Source organism: Phoca vitulina, unplaced genomic scaffold (genome assembly GCF_004348235.1).
Source record: "Phoca vitulina isolate PV1807 unplaced genomic scaffold, GSC_HSeal_1.0 scaffold65, whole genome shotgun sequence".
Lineage (NCBI taxonomy): Eukaryota > Metazoa > Chordata > Mammalia > Carnivora > Phocidae > Phoca > Phoca vitulina.
In genome coordinates, this window is record NW_022589768.1 from 8,389,963 (window position 1) to 8,404,788 (window position 14,826).

The window sequence follows — 14,826 nt, forward strand, 5'->3', positions numbered from 1 at the left end:
TGTATGTGTGTGTGTATGTGCGTGTGTGTGTGCATGTGTGCATGTGCATGTGTGTGTGTGCATGTGCATGTGTGTATGTGTGTGCATGTGCATGTGTGTGTATGTGTGTGTATGTGCGTGTGTGTGCATGTGCATGTGTGTATGTGTGTGTGCATGTGCATGTGTGTGTATGTGTGTGTATGTGCGTGTGTGTGTGCATGTGTGCATGTGCATGTGTGTGCACGTGCATGTGTGTGTGTGCATGTGCATGTGTGTGTGTATGTGTGTGTGTGTGGTAGGGAACTCAAGCTCAATTCCATCTCCATTGGGTTGGAATGTGTGCAGTAGATGATGTTAAGTTATATACAACTGTATTCTTTTTATTATTAGGCACCAAAACGCTGTAATACAATCCGTTTTTATCCAAAAATGTCTTTTTACCACTTTCTTTTTTCTAAACAACACTTTTTTTTTCTATCAAGAATCAGGTGGGCACTCATGAAGCCAAACTGCAACATGAACAAAAGAGGACATCTGTTGGGAAGACAGCAGCAGGCTCCAGACCTAATGAATTATTTTTGCCCAAAAAAAGCTCTCATGGTGAGGACCCAGGCTACTGTCTCTGTGCCATTCCAAGCCTGGAGCCTTTAAGGGGCTGGAGAGGGTTGTACCAGCAGGGCAAAAGGAATCCATCACTCTAATGCAAATGTTCAGACCCACCACGCAGGCCACTGTCCTGAGTCCCTAACAAGGATGACTTATGTCAGGCATTTCATGGAAGCTCCTTCTCTTGGAAGAGAGCAGAGACTCCCCTTGGCATATGAAATCAACTCTACAGCTCAGTTGTCCAGGCCGGGAAATAAAAGCCGGGCATGAGAACTTCTCCCCTTAGGGGTGTCATGTGACCCAACTTGCGTTGGCATCCCTCAACGTGAGCCCGTAACTCAAAAATCAGGTTATTTTCAAATGCGCTCTGTGGCTCTGAATCCTTTTTTTTTTTTTTTTTTTTTTTTTTCTGTAGGCCTGGAAGAAACTGGAGCCCGTGGCTGGAATGCTTGGATTCTCACTGACAGGACTGTAAGAAGTACCCAGACAGCCAAGTTGGCACAACGCACACGGAGCCCTGTGCCCGGTCCCACCAAAGGCAGTCTGCGGTGCAGAGCACCTGGCTGAATCCTGCAGCCTCTGGCCACTCCTCAAGATTCTGCTCCCCATTCTCTGTGCTCTATCTAAACATTTGCACAACACAGGCAAGGGCAAGGCCGCTCTGCTCCTTCTTAAGCTTGCCTCACATGGGAACCAGTCTTCCATGGAAACCATCAGCTTGAGGGGCCGAGGTGTGCATGTGCTGGATGCCCTTTTAGTGAAATCAGTTACCTTTTCTGAAACACAAACTCTGATTTGAGATGGGAAATGAAGGAATCCAAGGGAAATATATGGGATTTCACTGAGAGTTGGACATTCAGGTTTGAGGTTAGGGGGAAGATACATTTTGACTGCCGGCCAATGTGTTGAGAAGTATGCTAGCCGCAGGGAGAGGTGACAAGATAATATCAGGCACATGCATCTTAGAGTTCTCCACCCATTGGCCGGTGGGGGTGGGGCTGTGAAAACCACATAAATAGAATTGTAAATAGAAAGCATGCTTTAAGAGGGATGCATAAATGGTGCAGCAGGGACACAGATGAGGGATTATAGAACTTGGCTGGGCTGATTAGGAAAGGTCTTACAGAAGGAAGGTGATATTTGAACTAGGTCTTGCAATGCCCAAATCGCATAATGGGAGATGCTCATCAGAGACAGAGGAAAAATGTGAAAATGTGTAAAAAATCAAAGAAGGTATTTAGGGAGCTATGTGGCTCAAGAAGTGGTGTGTGTGTATGTGTGTGTGTGCGTGCATCTGTGTATGCGTCTATGTGTGCTCACACTCATGCATATGTGCAGTGAGATAAAGCTATGTCCCATGGCAAACAAGAGATTGCAGGATGGCAAAACCTAAGTTAGTAGAGAAGACTGGGGGCCAGGTTGTACAGGGATCTTTTTCCTGTAGGAAATATGGAGCTAAAAAGCCCTTTGCCAAGGGAAGTGTCAAGAGCAGCCAGCATATTCCACCCTTAAGGAATCGTGGAAGTATGATCCTTAGGGGATCACAAGAAGCCTTGTACTTCTCTACCCCTAATGGGACCGTCCTAGAGGTGTAAAAGGCCAGCTACCCACGTTTGCCCATCAGAGAAAGTGCACAGGGTGCCCCAGGAAACTGCAGCCCCCCTGCCCAGCCCGCTCTGAGTCCTAGCCCTGCCAGGCAGAGCACTGGGTACCAGCTGGTACCGGACACCTGTGCCCATGGTCTGGCTCCAGCATCACTTCTCCAGACTCTCATCCCCCCTGCACACTTTGAACCATATCTGCTTCCCATTAGAGCCCATCACTGCCTGGAATCCTTGAGTAATCTTGTTTGGCTATGAGTTTGGGGGAACAGGGTTTTCAGAACAATTCACTATAGCGGTTTGGCCAACAAGACACATGTCTGGCCGGGCTAGAAGAGTCATTCCTATCACTATTTAGAATTGACTTGCCAGTGAGCCCTCTCTTCGGCCCCAAGACCGAAAACCAGTGAGGTGTGACACAGAATGGCCTTCAGTCCCAGCAGGAAGGGACGGAAGTCAGCTCTCTCTCTAACTCTTCTTTTTTTTTTTTTTTTTTAAAGATTTTATTTATTTATTTGAGAGAGCGAGAATGAGAGAGAGAGAGAGAGCATATGAGAGGGAGGAGGGTCAGAGGGAGAAGCAGACCCCCCGCCGAGCAGGGAGCCCCATGCGGGACTCGATCCCGGGACTCCAGGATCATGACCTGAGCCGAAGGCAGTCGCTTAACCAACTGAGCCACCCAGGCGCCCCTCTCTCTAACTCTTCTGTTCCCTCCGAACAAACTCCTTCTTGGCTGACTGGCACCTGGGCTTAGTTGCTCAAGACTTTCACCAGTCCCCATCTCACTGCATATACCTCTCCTCCTACTGATATACTTCTAGAAGTCCTTTCCTCATGGAACTGCCATAGGCCCCCAATATTCAACATGACCCCAAACTGCACTCATTATCTCTCATCTTATTGCAAACCTGCTGATCTACAAATAGGGTAAGTTCACACTTAGGGTCCTCATATTACTGAATTACCACTGTAGCAGAGTATCCAGTCAATCAGTCATAAGCAAGCGGGACAGCGGTCCCACTGCATGCCCGCAGACATCATTCAGGGGCATGCTTCTGCTGAAGATTCTTTGTCTCCACCAGCACATTCAGAATAAAGACTGACCTTTTCATCAAGGCATGTCAATGTTGCCTGATCATTTCAATGCCAATGTTCTCAATTTCATCTCTTGTCACTCCCTTCCCATCCCCACATACAAACACATCTTTTAAAACCAGTCACACTAATCATTTTATTCCAAGTTTTAACCCCACCCTAGGGCTTTTGCACAAACTCTTTCTACTCCTTAGCATGTTTCTTCTCCTTTTCACCTGAAAACTCTTGCACATCCTTCAAGAACCACCTCAATTATCACCTCTTGGTACATGTTTCCCACCACTGCTGCCCCATTAGGTGATCTTCTGCAAAGCTCCACAAAGGCTTGTGCCACTGCATTGAAATGTTTACTGCTTATCTTTCCCACTTGCAAACAGAGTAGGTCCTTTTCCTTGCATTCTTAGAGCTTAGTAAAGTCACGACACATAGTAGGTGCTTAATGTATGTTTGCTAAATGGATGAATCCATGTCCCATGTCACTGGCTTTTCCTGAACCTCCAAGTAGAAATTTACATGTCCTGGTCACTTGCCCTCAGAAACATGTCAGGTGACCAGAAGCTCATCCCATAAACAAATTTGAGCTGAGGCACACAAAGTGGCGATGATGAGTCACAATTATTTCCATCCTTCCCAACATTTACATTTTCAACGCAACTATCTTCTTGACTCCTCCAAGCAATGGGAAAACAGAAACATAATGCTATCCTCTATTTAAGAGTGGAAAGGTTTATAAGAGAAGTTAAGCCCTGCTGTTATCTGGGATTTGAATGTGGTGTCTTTGCTATTTCCCTTAAACCTCTTATATACATTTCAGACATCTGAGTGCCTTAACACCAAGAATGGATATGTGGTTTCTGAACTATAGCAAAGAAATTTGGAAAGGAGTTGGAAAAAGAAGGGATTATCAATAATAATAGTAGTAGCAATAATAATAATAATATCAGCTCTTCGAATCATAACACGCCTGCCTTTCTCCTATGCCTTGGGGCTAAATTATGGCAAAGTTCTATGGTGTGGCTTTCTGCTGGTCTAGAGGGTTGCTGTGAGTTTTTTCTGAAATTATTGTTTCCAAAATCTCAAGGTGGTGATTGGCTTATCAGGAGAAGTATTTGGCAATATTTGATCCCCAGTATGCATTATCCCCTTTTCCCTATGCCCAGCTCAAATAAAGACTATATTTTACAACCTCTCTTGCAGCTACCTGTGACCACAGGACCACTTGTTAGATGGTGGTACTAAGGAGAAGTGTAATGTATAGCTTTTTGAAATATAGAGAATGTGTTCTTCTTTTTCTATCCTTCTTATTGCTGACTGGGATGTAGATGCAAAGGCTGATGCTTTAGCAGCCATCTTATTCTAAGAGTAGAAGCAACACGCAGCAAAGCTAGAAAGCCATAGAAACTGGGCGCTGGACACCTGGTACTCACAATACCAGCTCTGGCCTGCCTATATCTGGAATCCACATACAAGATAAACGGATTTTGTTTTACAAAGGTATTGCAATTTTGGATTCTCCTTCTCTCATAGCCAAACCTAATCATAACTAAATATATATGGCATCTGGACAAACATAAATTTGACCTACCATATTTTCTCCATCTTATCTCTCATTCAGTATCTGCCTTCTATGCCCCTTCTCATCCTTTCTGCATGAGTCCTGTACACCTAGACATCATCCAAATCTCTAAGCTATTTGCCCCTGCATGCCGAAGGGCCTTGCTCCATTTCACTTACTTTATGACATTCCAACCTCCTACACTCTGCTCCTCTGTAACCTCCTTCCCAGACGCCCTCCAGGAAGAGGGAGTACTTTCTAACCACGTGACTGTAGGTAATGTTGTCTGTAACTGAGAATGCCTATACAGAATGTTCTACTTGTGTTATGAAGGAAAACCAGCCAACATTATTGGGTGCCTACCATGTGCCAATCTGTATGCTTTTATATATTATCTCATTTCATCTTCATGATAACTTTATAATATGGATAATGTTCATCTCCATCGTATGTATAGGAAAACTGAGGTTTGGGGAAATCTAATTAGTGGCCTTAGTTCTCCTAACAACTGATTGCCATATCCAGGGTATGAGCCACATCTGTCTGAATCTGAAATGAATGATTTTTCCACTATGACTTGCTGCCTTCCAGCATTATGGTTAGTGGCCTGAATTCATAGGATTTTAAAGTTTGTAAAGACCAATGGCCATGTCTTATTCAGTATTGTGCCTTTTCCCTTAGAATCTAGGACAGTTCCTGGATTATACTGGATCTGTAAAATATACACTATCAAAACAGACTAAGCATGATGCTTGCAAATTCTCCATTGTGCAGCCATTCATGTTCAACAATTCAGCAGCTGAATACCCTGCTAGGACCCTCAGAAGTCTCAGTGGGGCTCATAACTTGTGCTGAGGAGCTCAGATGCTATAGTAGGAAGACAACTAGAGGAGATAACACTCATATGTAGAACAACTTAGACAACCATATAGAAATCTGGCTGAGAAGCCAAAAAGAAACCCAACTCCTACTTCCAGGCTCCTCCAGTTTCAAGCACAGGAAGGGAGAAGAGCTCAAAATAGTGCTGAGAGGATCCATGGTAATCCTGAGAGTAGCCCTTTCTAGCATAATGGCAGCTTGCATGGGCTCCAAAGGCCACCTAACTATGTATGTAAAAGGTATAACTGTAACATAGCTAGTCTCTATGCCTAATGAAACTAGAACAAACTCTGGAATTAGGTTGCTGGGCTCACATGGGCTGGCTTTTGGCACCGATGCTGTACATGTCTGGTGGTAAAGAAACAACAGAGCTGCTAGTCCATGGTTAGAGACATGGAGCTCACTCTGAACCTCAGGGCTGAGGGATGGCTTTTCTTCCCTGGCCTGGCCCCTCTTCTTCTTCCCCTCCCTCATCCTTGTGGAAAGCGCACTCTTGGATCTGCCGGTCCAGCTCAGAGAAGCTCCCTTCTGGGTCTGAGCTGCTGTCTGTACTGTAATCAATCTCCTCCATGCAGGGGGGCTCATCATCCAGTTCTGAGGTCACGCTGCTGCTGCATCTGCCATGGGTTCCCAGGAAACAGGAGAAGAGAGGAAGGAGAGGAAGGGAGGGAAGGAAAAAGGGATGAAAAATACAGAAGGGGAGGAAAACAGAGAGAGGGAGGTGGGGAGAAAGGAGAAGGAAATGAAAAGAGAAGTTACCCAAAGGAAGGAGCATTTACAATTGATTGGAAAGGGAGAAGGAAAGTTATCTTCCCTGAGTCTGCATCTCAACAGCCCCCGGTCCTTTAAATGTGTCCCATACACAGTCCCTGGGTCCTCAACCATTATTTTGAGATGGGGGGAGGAAATCACATAAAATCTTTGGGATTCCTTCTTCCTTTGCCAGAACAGTCTGCATTTCTAAGTCAGATCAGAAGGTTTCCAATCAGAAGAGGTGGACAACCTCACATACTTAAGGTCTTCAGGGTCTTTGTGGCTCAAAGTGAAATATCAGAGAAGGGTGTCACTGTCACTGAATATTGGGGAATGCCATGTCAACTGTGTCCAGGGAAGGGTGGAATTGGAATTCAGGGAGCTAAGACCAAAAGCCCTAATGTATCCCACTGCTACTCACAGCACTATGAGTCATTACATAGCTCTCGTTCATTATGATGGATGGTTTATTAGAATTAGACAATCCAGGTTGAAATTAATAAAGGAGAGAGTAAGCGGGCAAACAGCATTCTCTTTCTGCTATGTTTGTACATCCCATCATCTTCCTTCTCTCCCTTTTATGTTAGTTTATTTACAAATGGAAGATCAGCAGGGGTTGACCAGCAAGAGGTAGAAGGGGGAGACAGGAATGGACAACAAACCTTGACCCCATATTGAGAGCAGGGGATATTTCTTCCCAACGAACTGTATATCTATCTCATTTGCATGAGGTACCTTCTTTCCTGAAGACTTTCTAATCACTCCCTACTTAGGACTTAACCAATTAGGATTAACAGCGTGCTGGGTTTCTACTCTGTGATTTATGGAAGGCAAGCACTACATAAATCAGGCAGAGCTGTTCATCCACCTGCCTCGCCATAAACAATGAAAATGGGTAATCAGCAGCATGGTTACATGTTAGCTCGGGAAATGAATCAGAGTCCAGTTTCCTAATTGTCTACTGACTGATGAGAGCAGCTTCCATGCTCTCCAGGCCCTTGGTACCCTAAACTGAAGGTCTGGTGGGACATTGCCTGAATGGAGAGGAAGGGGAAGAAATCTGAATCTTGTTTCCACAGTCCCACAGCATTAAACTGTTATCATATTTTACAAGCTGAATTGTGGGTGATAAAGCAGTTGAGTAAAGGAAGGTAAGAGCTGCCCAACTGTAACACGAGCTCAAGTCAGCAAGAATTGATTGCCTGTGAGTCAGCCATCACCATATGAGGGACCCAGATGACATGCTGTATGATGTCAAGAGCCTGAGCATCAATCCTGGCCATGAGACCTTGGAAAACCCCCAGCCTCACAGAATAGCAATAATAGTACCTTAAGAGCTATTGTGCAGACTAAATGAGAAAGCACACAGATGCTATCTAGCAGAGTGTCTTGCAGAGTAAAGGCCATCAACAAATTTTAATTCTACTGCTCTACAGTGGATATGAAAGAAGAGGGTGAACCATGGTGTTGAAGGAGGCAGGCATTGAGCTTTGTTGCTTCACACCTCGGTTATAACTACAGCAAAACCATTCAAATTTGCACTGCTAATAACTTCTCTAAAGCATCATTTTTATTATGCCACTTCCAGATTTGGAATTTGCAATGACTCTCCCTTGTTTATTAATGCAATATGGGTATTGATGGATGGGATGCTCCCTATGGGGTCCAGTTGGCAGGAGTCCATAAGTAAACAACAAGGTCAGTCTTCCCCTAATGAGGGCCTATCTTTCCTCCACTGCAGAGTCTGCTCCAATCACTCATGGACCTGGACCTTTCCCACCACAATAAAGTCATCAGGCTGTTCTGGTTGTGATCACCCAAACATATCAGACTGAATGTTTTTCTAAGCCTTATTAAGGTAACCAATTTCTCATCTCTAAAATGACCTTACAACTCCTCAGCATCCAACCAAATAAGATATGTCATTTTTAAAAGCTCATCTTAATCACCAAATAACTGTCTTAATAGCTCTATCTCTTTGAAATTTTCTCCCTTTAAATATTAATCTTCACATATTCACTTAATTTGTTTTGATCCTTAATAACATTTATAGTCTTATTGTGAATAAGGCCCAAGCCTCTGCCTAATTCTATTATTATTCTATAGAAAGTCTAGAATGTGCTAAGAATATAGTAGACATAAAATAAACAGTTGCCAAATTGAACATATAACAAGTATGTATGTAGAAAAATACATACATACCATTTTGGACCGTCTTTGGGGGGAATTACTTTTTTCTTGATTTCTTTTTCAAAGGTTTTATATATGAATTAAGCCATAATTATCACATTAGTGCATTTTATTGATTTCAACAAATATGGTTTCCTTTGCTACTGATATATATAATGTAATATAAAATAAATACATATTATATAATATACAATGTATAATATAGTATTAAATCATATATTTACTTATATAGAGAGATTTATATATGTAGATTTATATTTATATTTAGTTTATATATGTAAATATATATTTACATTTATAGTTAACTTACATATGTAAAGGCCTAAAAAAGTTTAATTACGTCTCTCACTTATTTCTCCAAATAGAGTACAAGTATTCTAATAACTTAGAAAATCAAATTACATATTTAGGGACTTCTACTTCTCTACAGACAGAGAAGTACTTCTCTTTTTTCCTCCTTATAAATTATCCTGGATATTTTATATAAAACAAACATAAGAAGACTAAAATGTGAATGACATATGGAGGGAAGGAAGCAGACGAGATGAGGTCTTGGGACTAAAGGACAATATGGTGGTGAGCTTCCTGACATTTCTCTTTGCCTCTTATATCCCAGACTTGGAGTTAGGCAAGCTGACAACCTAGAAATGCTAACAGGTGTGGACAAGAACAGCCCCAACAAGAGCTAGTTCTATCTAGTCAAATGGTAAGGAAAGAGGCAGCCTAGCAAGAAGGATCAGTTTAAACTATACTACTAGCTCTACTCCAGCCAAAAACCACAGAAAAAACAGTGGCCCCAACCCTACCCCACCAAGAGAAGCAGGGAGCTTAGACTTCTACCCTCACTAGACTGTAACAAGGTGCTCACAAACCCTTTCTTTCCCCCAAGCTAAGGCATCAGAGAAGGCAGGATAGGGAGCTGGAACTTTCATTCCTAGGGCACAATAATGAGGTCCCTGACCCCTCAATACCACTGGAGGCCAGGGGGGAGCCTGAACTTCCATACACAACTGTTGGTAACAAGACTGACCCCTACCTACCAGTGTCAATGGAGAGCAGCAGCAAGGCCCTCCTGCTCCTTGAACCCAGAGTGATATTAGTGAAGGTCTAGGGGGGACCTGAAACTCTCCCTACTGCCCAGCAGTAACAAAGAGCCCTCACACCCAGGGTGTCAATGTGGTAAAACAGGGAACCTAGACTTTCACCTCCACCTGCCTGTAACAAGGCCCATTCTTCTCCTGTCTGAGTGGTGTTGGAGGAGACAAGTTCAAACATAAGATTTAAATCGGATCTTAGTCTCATAGTGTAATACCCAAATGTCAGGTTTCCATGTAAAATTATTCATCACACCAAGAATCAGGACAACTAATAGATACAACTATCAACATGACAGAGAAGTTAGAATTATCTAATGAGGATTTTAAAGCAGACATCACCCAAGTGCTCCATGGAGAATTACGGACACACATGAAAAGAAATAGAATGTCTCAGTAAAGAAATCAAAAATCTCAGCAAAGAAAAAAATATATATTTTTATATATTATTTATGTATTTGGGGTATATATTGTTTACATATATATTTATATATATGGGGTATAAAGAAAAGCAAATGAAACTTTAGAAGTGAGAAGTGTACAATAACAGAAATGTAAAATGTGGCGAAGAAATAGAAAGTCTTGCAGAGAAATTAAGATATAAAGAAGAATAGGTGGAAAGTTGAAAACTGAAAAATAAAAATAAAATGAATGAATAAAAAATTCAGCAGGCGGCCTCAGCAGCAGAATGGAAGAGACAGCGGAAAGATTCAGTGGATTTGAAAATAGAACAATAGAAATCACTCAATCTCAACAGAATGAAAATAAACTAAACCAATGAGCAGGACATCAAGACCTTGTGGCACTATAACAAAAGATCTAACATTTATCCCATCAGAGTCTCAAAAGAAGAAAATCTGAAAAAGTATTCAAAGTAATGGTTGAAAACTTCTTAAACTTGGCAAAGACATAAACCTACAAGTACAAGAAGCTGAGCAAACCCCAAACGGATAAACTCAAAGAAATCCATACCAAGACAGATGGCCAACAAATTTCTGAAAACCAATGACACATTAAAAATCTTGAAAGCAGTGAGAGAGAAACTTTAGGGGAATGACACTATAGGGAAAACATAACTTGAACAGCAGCAGTGTTTGCCTCAGAAACCATAGAGGTTAGGAGAAAATGGCACACTCATTCTTCGTGGTTGAAAGAAAAGAATTATCAGGCTAGGATTCTGAAATCAGAAAAGAAATATCCTCCAAAAAGGATGGGAAAATTAAAGGCATTCTTATAGAACTAAAGTTTTTAGAATCTGTTGCCAGCAGACCCACCCTGTAAGAATGGTTAAAGGGAATACTAAACAGAAATAAAACAATAGCAGAAGAAATTGTGGAGCATAAGGAAGAAAGAAAGAAACAAAAGAGTAAACATGGGGGGGGCACCTGGGTGGCTCAGTCGTTAAGCGTCTGCCTTTGGCTCAGGTCAGGTCATGGTCCCAGGGTCTTGGGATTGAGTCCCACATCGGGCTCCCTGCTCCACAGGAAGTCTGCTTCTCCCTCTCCCACTCCCCCTACTTGTGCTCTCTCTCTCTCGCCGTGTTTCTCTCTGTCAAATAAATAAATAAAATCTTAAAAAAAAAAAAAAGAGTAAACATAGGGATAAATCAAATAGCTTTTCCTTTTCTTCTTAAATTATTAAAATTAGGTTTAACAGCTGAAGCCAAAATTATAAACTCGTGTGACATGGTTCTCCTTGTATTATGTAAATATTTAAGATAATTATATGATAAATGGAGGGCAAAGGAAGGTACAGGCAAGTAAGTTTTCTATAGTTCGCTTGAATTGGTAAAAATGTGACACCAGTTGGTTATAATAAGTTATGTGTATATAATGGAATATTTACAGAACTAAAAATGTTATACATAGAGATACACTCAAGATCCTATAGATAAATCAAAATGGAATTCTAGAAAATATCCACTCCCAGAAGACAGGAGAAAGAAAACAGTTAAAAAAGAGAGAGAAAGAACAAATGGAAAAACAATAAATGGAAGGCTTAGCCCTAACATAAGAATAACATTAATTTAAATTGTCTAAATACACCAATTAAGAGAGATTGTCAGAGTGGATTAAAAAAGGTGATCAAATTGTACACTGTCTATAATAACTCACTGAAAATATAATTAAAGAGGTAGGTTGAAAGTGAAAGGATGGAAAAGATATTCCACATAAACATTAATAAAAAAAAAAGAAGTGGCTCTACTAATATCAGATAAGGTAGCCATCAGAATAAAGGAAATATCCAGGGACATAGAGGTGTATGATGATAAAAATGTCCATACATCAAGAAGTCATAGCACTCCTGATGTGTATACACCAAACAGAACTGCATAAATATGTGAAACAAAACCTGATAGAACTGAAAGGAGAACTAAACAAATCTATAACTATAGCTCAAGACTTCAATATTCTTTTCTCAATAACTGTTGATTAAACAACTAGACAGAAAATCAACAACAACACTATCAACCAACAAGATAATAATTGACATTAATAAAATACTTCAGCCCTAAACAACAGAATACATATTCCTTTTCAATGCACACAGAATATATACCAAGATGGACCATATCCTCAGCCATACATAAAGCTCAATAAATTTAAAAGGAGCAAAATTGTACAGAGTGTATTCTTGGATCAGAGTGGAATCAAGCCAGAAATCGAAAACGGAAAGACAAAAGGTAAGTTCCCAAGCACTTGGAAAGTAAGTAAATACACTTCTAAATAATTCAGGAGGTCAAATAGGATATTTCAAGAGAAAGAAAAAAATACATTGAATTGAATGAAATTGCAAATATAACCTGTCAAAATCTGTGCGACTTAGATAGAGCCATAGTGAGACGGAAATTTATAGCAGTGAATGCTTACCTTAGAAAAGTCTAAAATAAAAATTCTAAGCTATTACCTTAAGAAGTAGAAACATAAGAGCAAAATAAACCCAAAGCAAGTAGAAAAAAAAGGAAGGAAATAATAAAGAAACAGAAACCAATGTAATTGAAACAGAAAAACAATGGAGAAAAATCAATGAAAAAAAATCTATAAAATTGACGAGCCTATAACAAGACTAACAAAGAAAAAAAGAAGGAAGGCATTAAATACCACATCAGGAATGAAACAGGACTACCACTATAGACTGGGCAAGCACTGAAAGGATAAGGAAATACCACAAAAAACTCTATGCACATAAATTTGACAACTTAGATAGTATGGACCAATTCCTCAAAAAGTACAAACTACAACAATTCACTTAATATGAAATAGATCATTTGAATAGTTCTATAACTCTTAAGAAATCTGAATTTATAATTTAAACTCTTGAAGAAGAAATCTCTAGGGCCAGATATTCTCACTGGAGAATTACACAACATGATTAAAAAAGGATTAACACCAGTTCTACACAATCTTTTCCAGAAAACAAAAGAAGAGAGAACACTTCCTGCTCATTTCATGAGCCAAGTATTACCCTGAGACTAAAACCAGACAAAGACAGTAAGGAGGAGGAAAGAAAACTACCGACCAATATCCCCCATGAATATAAGTCCTTAACAAACTATTAGCAAATTGAATTCAGCATTATATAAAAAAGAATTATACACCCTGACCAAGTGGAGTTAATTCCAGGGATTCAAGACTGGTTCAATATTCAAAGAGCAATCAGGGGAAGCCATATACTAACAGGCTAATGAAGAAAAATCACATGATCATATACATTTATGCAGAAAATGCATTTGACAAAATTCAACACCTATTAAAGAGAAAAACCCTCAGAAAAGATAGTATAAAGGAAGACTTCCTGGCCTTGATAAAGAACACGTATGAAAACATATAGTTAATATTATACTTAATGGTGAAAGACTGAATGCTTTTCTCTATGATCGGGAACAAGTCAAAGATGTCGACTGTCATTGCTGCCATTCAACATAGTTCTAGAAGCTCTAGCCAGCACAGTGAGGCGGGGAAAGAATATAAAAGCATATAGACGGGAAAGCAAGAAATGAAACCATCTCTATTTGGGGAATGTACAAAATCAAAAACCAAGTAAACAAAAAATAACTCCTAGAGCTATAAGTAAGGTCAGTGAGGTCATAGGTAACAAGATCAACATTCAAAAATCAATTCTACTTCAGTTAGTAAAAATGAACATGTTAAGATCACTAAACTTTTATAATCACTAAACAAAAATGAAACACCTAGATGTTAATAGCACAAAAGATATACCAGACTTGTATACTAAAAAAATGAAAAACACTGATGACAGGAATCCAAGAAGATTTAAATAAATGGAGAAAAGTACATGGCTCAGAAGGCTCAACATTGTAAAGATGGTGATTTTCCCCAAATTGGTACACAAATTTAACACAATTCTTATCAAAATTCCAAAAATACTTCCATTGATCTGGACGAGGTTATGCTAAAATTCATGCGGAAAGGCTAAGGAACCAGAAATAGCTAAAGCAATTTTGAAAATAAAAATAAAGTAGGAGGGAGGAATCCTTCCATCCAATTTCAAGACATATTCCATATCCAGTTACCAAGACTGTACAATTCTGGCAAAGTGATAGACACATAGGTCGACAAAATAGGACAGAGAACCCAGAAATCTACCCCACAGGTAAGACCAACTGATTTTTGATCAAAGTACAAAAGTAACTCAACTACAAGGGAAGTTTTTAATTTTATATCTTACAAAAAGCCAAGAGATTTTGCAAAAGAAGGACACATGCAAGACCTAAAGAAATATAAAGTTATTTGTTTCCCTTAGGGAGGTGAGGTCGAGGCTGGGGGAAGACTTTATATGAGAAAATCTAAGCAACTCAAAGATGAAACAGAATAAAGATCTCAGAAAGGGGAAAGCCATGGTTAGAAAAATGTTGATGAACATAGAACTATGTTAAATATGTAAGGCTAATCTGGAAATGATGTTTATAAAATAGAATATAAATGTTATAAATCTTGTCAGTGTGAAAACAATTTTATAACTAATACAAATAATGTATGAGTTGAAAGGAAATGCAAATTGGAATCGTTGGTCATTTACGGCTCGAGTCAATAGATAATATAATCAGTTCAAA